Source organism: Suricata suricatta, chromosome 14 (genome assembly GCF_006229205.1).
Source record: "Suricata suricatta isolate VVHF042 chromosome 14, meerkat_22Aug2017_6uvM2_HiC, whole genome shotgun sequence".
In the NCBI taxonomy this organism is placed as follows: Eukaryota; Metazoa; Chordata; class Mammalia; order Carnivora; family Herpestidae; genus Suricata; species Suricata suricatta.
The window spans coordinates 698,250-703,836 of NC_043713.1; the positions used below are offsets into that span (position 1 = coordinate 698,250).

The window sequence follows — 5,587 nt, forward strand, 5'->3', positions numbered from 1 at the left end:
CCCGCAGGGGAGAGGAGGCCGTGCGCGCCCCCGCAGAGGAGAGGAGGCCGTGCGCGCCCCCGCAGGGGAGAGGAGGCCGTGCGCGCCCCCGCAGGGGAGAGGAGGCTGTGCGCGCCCCCGCAGGGAAGAGGGTGGTGGCCGTGCGCGCCCCCGCAGAGGAGAGATTCGTGTTTACGGAAATCAGGCAGCGCCTCACGGGGAGCGGATATTCGAAGCGCGTCCTCATCTTCACCTGCTCATTTTGCAAGGACACACAGGAGGCTTCCCCTGGTGATGACCCCCGGGCTGAACTCACCCCGGGAGCCGCGCTCGGCCCTCACAAGGCCAGGCTTCCGCTCCAGGGCTGCGACCTGAGGCCCAGGACGGTGGCACAAGCACCTAACAGGGTCAGTGGCAAGAGGTAGGTCGCGAGCAGCTGGGGCCCAAGGCTAGGGTTTCCCAGTCAGAGCCACGGAGGCCCTGGTGGGGCCTGAGCCACAGCGGAACGACGGGTGTGCACGCAGCCCCACCCCAGCGGGGAAGGCAGGACACGCGCCCGGAAGGTGCGGACAGACCTGAGGTGGAAGGCGGATGGACACCCATCTGACCTGCACCCGGGGCCACACGCACACGGATAAACAGAATGTGGTCTTGGGTCCTAACAACAATTCTGGAAAGGTCTGAAAGTAGTTTAAATTGGTCTAAGCAACATTCGAAATCACACTGAGTTTCTGAGCAGGCGTGGGAAGACTGGAGATTTGTAATAACGTGGTGTTTTAGGAGAAACGAACGGGAGCATCAGTATTCCAGATAAACTGAACCAAAGACGGCCTGGAGCCACACGGAGGTGAGGAGCCGCACACAGAGCAGCAGACGGCCTGCCAGGGCCTGGGGCTCCTGGGGGGGCTCAGGGCACCCCACTGCCATGCACCCCCCGCGTAGGGAGGCCAGGGCACACCCGGGAGGGCTTTCCGGGGCAGTCACCCTCCCGCCTTCCGTTCAGAGAGCTGTCCGCCCTTCCCAGCATCCACGGCAATCAAGTACTAGTCACAGGATCCGATATGTGCTATGCAGCGGCCAGAGCTCGGGGCTGTGTGTGCGTGTGCGCGTGTGCGCCTGCAGAAGTCATTCCGTACGGCAACAGTATAAATATATTCGTGCAGAGCGGAGGCCAAATCTTTTGTGTCAACATGTCAAAGGGATAAACATTCCTATTAAAGGACTAACACTTCCTTTAGTTCGTAAATAAATAAAAGTACTAATTATATGCAATTTGATGCACCTTAAAATAAAGTGTCTCCAACATCTAAGAACGAAGGAGCGGCGAAGGCAGCCGAGACAAGGCGCCCCGGCCACACGGTCACATGGATGAGGAAGCTACCACGTGAAAGGGACCAGAAGAAAAGGTGGAAGGTTCAAGGTTGGCAAAGCTCGGCTCAGCTCTCTCTGCAAAGGGGACAGCTGACCACGGCGAAGCCAGGACAGGAGAGGAAGAGGGGCCCGCGTGCACGGCGGAGGCAAGGCTGCAGCTCAGGGGGTCCAGCCCGGCCTCCGAGGACGGCAAGGGCCCTGGGCCTTAGTGGACTCACACCACATACAAGACAAGCCGTGGTGGGCCCGGCGGAGGGCTGGTACCCACGGACCTGGTTGAAATACAGTATTTGCTTTTTCCTTGTGTAGCTAAGCGAGCAGAACACAAGCGTGAGGCCTCCGGCACCATCTGCGTAAGCCAGTGAGGAAGACCTGGCAGAGAACAGTAACCAGAAGCAAGCAGAGTCAACAAATGAGACGCGTCCCAAGGGACACTGGGCTTCTGGTTCAAGCCACAGCCAATGAACTTGGCCAATCTTCCCTGTCCCAGTTTGATAAGTTGGCCCATTCTCCCTGTAACTTATACTTAATTTAAAAATTGCATCTACTGATCTCTCGTGAAGAAGTGCCGTAATTAAAAGGCAAATGAGAAGGCGCCGGTGGCTCAGTCAGTTAAGTGAACGACTTGACTTTGGCTCAGGCCATTATCTCATAGTTCGTGAGTCTGAGCCCTGCATTGGACTCCACACTGACAGTGCAGAGCCTGCTTGGGATTCTCTCTCTCTCTGTCTCTCTCCCCTCCTTCCCTGCTCATGCTCTTGCTCTCGAAATAATAAAAAACTTTAAAAAAAAGGCAAATGAGATAAACAAATTGGCAAATAGGAAGAGCTACCTATTATGATGTTAAAAGGCAGCACAGACGGATGCAAGCATGGAACAAGAACCAGAAGGGCAAAGATAAGACTGAACTCGTGCTGCTGATGCTTTATTTTAAATACAACTTAATCCCCTGAGGAAACAGATGAGAGAAGGCGGAGAGGCTAAGAAGCCCCCGGAGGCCACAGTGGGGGCTCAGGGCACGAATGGCAGCTCACTGACCCCACTGCGGAGCCCGAGGCCTCTACCGCCCGGAGCCCACCAACTCTCGGACCAAAGGCGGTGACTATGTTTTGGTTTTTTTGTAACTACTAACTCCGAAATTTTTATAGACTCACAAGTAGCAGCAAAACCAAGAGGGCCCGGGTCACCTCCCCAGGGTCACAGTTCACGCTTCCACAGCAACCCCCACCCCCGGCAGAGTTGGTGTTACAAGAGTAAGTCAGATGCAGACGTCACTTGGGCTTTCTCGGTGTTTACACACACTCTCTGCTTTCTGCGTGCCAAGGACAGACTCATGTCATGCCCTGGCCACCATCGGGTCAGATGGTTCCAGGCAGCTCGCACGCTCCTCGGGAAAGCCCCCAGTAGTCCCACCTACCCCCGACTTGCCCCTGCTAGCCAGCGAGTTGCCCATCACAATTTTGTAACTTCAAGAATGTCCTATAATGCCCAAGTGGCTGTATGTATCAATACTTTATTCCTTTTTCTTGATGGACAGTCTTCACTGAATGGACATACCACAGTTTATCTGGGTGACACTGTCTCAAGAGCTTGCATCTCCCAAGTTCGCTATGATATACTTGTACTTTGTGGTTAAAAATAAGTTTGCTACGTTCTCAAAGAGTAAAGTTGATCATATTTGTGACCTGAAAGTTCTACCCTTGGAAAGTACTGCCATGGAAATTAATCAGAAATGTTGAAATTTGTCTTTTTTTGTTTTAATGTTTACTTTTTATTTTTTGAGAGAGAGAGAGAGCGCTAGCAGGAGACGGGTAGAGAGAGGAGACACAGAATCTGAAGCAGGCTCCACGCTCTGAGCTGTCAGCACAGAGCCTGGGAATTGAGCCATGAACTGTGAGATCATGACCTAAGTCAAAGTCAGATGCTTAACCGACTGAGCCCCCCAGGCGCCCCCAACTTTCTTCACATAAAAACTGCAAGACAGTTCTGTGACCTTGGGTAACGGCCCAAGGTCCTATTTGAACCAATGCTCACGCTGAAAACAGTAAGAAATACTGTACAAAATATTTCTTAAATCTCTGAAAAGAGGGAGCAGACTAGACAGTGAGGGATTTCTGGGCTGGGCTCTGACCAGGTCCCACACAGGTGAAGTGGCCGCAGGACCCCTCAGCCTCGAGGCCGCCAGGGAGCAGACGCCAAGGCCAGGACCGAGGAAGGGGGAGGTGCCACGAGGGGCTACGGCCCCCACACAGGGGAGACGGGAAAGCCGCGCCCGCGCCCGGGGAAGCAGCCAGGCTCGCCCCACTTGGGCCGCGGGCCTCGCGTTCGCGCAAGAGGTTCCGAGGCAGGTGGCGCCTCCAAGGACCAGCAGAGGCAAGTGCAGAAGCTTCAGGACAGCGCCCATTTCCGAGCACCGCTGATTCCTATAAATAGCGTTTTAAGTACAATTACCAAAAAAAAACCCCCCACAAATAAACCGAAACCGAAGCACCACAACAAACACCACACAGCACTCAGCGAAGCGACGAGGAAGAGCCAGAAGGAACAAACGAGAGAGAGACGGGCAGAAGCAGCCAGCCGTCCGTGACCGACGCAGACTGAATCGACGCGGGAGGAAAAGCAGGGCGATCATCTGTGTGGAATACGCAAATATAAAAACGAGACACCAAATAGAAATTTCAAAACTAAAAGCTTATTAACAACCAAAATTACGAACTCCATTGGTTGGACATCGGACTGGCCGCAGCCAAGGCTGAGATCACGACTTGGAAGACAGGTTGCTGGAACGAGGCAGAACGGAGAATGGAGACAGAGGAGGAGAGAGGAAAGGACAGGACCAACAAGGAGCACGGCGAGGACTATTACCACACCTCACATTCACGCCCCCAAATGAGAGGACAGAGCAGGACCAGACCCAGAGTTTTCTGGAATAAAGGAAAGGGCCCGTCCACACTCGAGAAATGCATCGAATCCTAACCACTCTATAAAAAGAAACTTCATGGCCGCATGGACACATGGTGGCTGAGCAGAGGGGAGCAGGTATGAGAGCAGCCACAGGCAGGGGGCACCCAGGAGCACAGGCCCTGGAGACCCCACTAGCCAAGGCCAGAAGGAGGTGGGAAACGCAGGCCAAACCATTTCTCAGGAAGGAAAGCCAAGCAGAAATCTAGAGCATTCTCGACAAAGCCATACTAAACCAAAGAATAAATTTTTGACACAAGGAAAACTATTCTGCACGGAAGGCCTGAGTATAAGAAATGAAAGAGAAACACATGGACGTACATCAAAATATACGGGGAATGCACCAAACAGCAGGGTCTCTGGGGCCTGAGAATGACTCAAATTAAAATGAATGACAAAAACGGCACAAAGTCAAAGGGCTGAGAGTAGGTACACATGGTGCTACGGCGACATATAAAGAAATAGCTACCTTTGGACTTTGACAGATTAAGGATAACGTTCTCCATTTTATGGGGTAACAAGCAGAAGAACAAAAATAGCTTAAACCTTCCAAACTAGTGGAGAAGTGGAATTATAAAAATTACAAGGAAAATGGAGCAAGGAGGAGAATGTGCAGCAGCGAAGGTGCATTAATAACTAGTGAGATGACAGATTTAAGTCAGAACTATAACAGAGTTTATAATAACTGTGTGGGCATTAAACAGTCAAAAACAGAAAGGTAAAAATTAAACCCAGGAGACACATGTACACAGAGAAAGGGAAGTACACAGCGGAGCTGGCCAAGCCCAGCACGTTTCCAGCAAGAATGGTGGTTTTGTAAGACAAAGTAGAATTCGACACAAGAAGCTTGAGCAGAGATCAAGAGAGTCACTTTATAATAAGAAAATGCTTAATTCAGCAGAAATACATAACAATTTGAATCTGTACACATCTGATACCAAAGCCACAAACTACATAATGCCCGCATTAGAACTCCCGGGAAAACAGATTCCCATGACCAATGGAAGAGTTCCACACAACTCTTGGCAAGCGCAAGAGAAGGCAGAGAAAAGGCAGTAGGGGTGCGGAGAGACTGACGAACAAGATGAACCATCTCAGACGCGCACGCACACTGTGCCCGCAGTCCAGAATCCAGGCCCTCCACAGGGGCAGGCAGGCGTTCCCCAACGTCAACGAGACACCTGGCCCTGCAACCACCGTCGCAAATGTCACACATCTGAGAAAACAGAAGATACAGTCTCTAACAACAACACAAACTAAATACAGACACAGACAA

General features: G+C 52.1%; 1 protein-coding gene across 1 annotated transcript in view; it reads right to left on the minus strand.

Annotated features, from left to right (window-relative positions):
* The window catches only part of ATP9B (ATPase phospholipid transporting 9B (putative)), a 184,946-nt gene that overhangs the window by 42,665 nt on the left and 136,694 nt on the right, over window positions 1-5,587 (minus strand). The gene's annotated exons all lie outside the window — the stretch shown is intronic.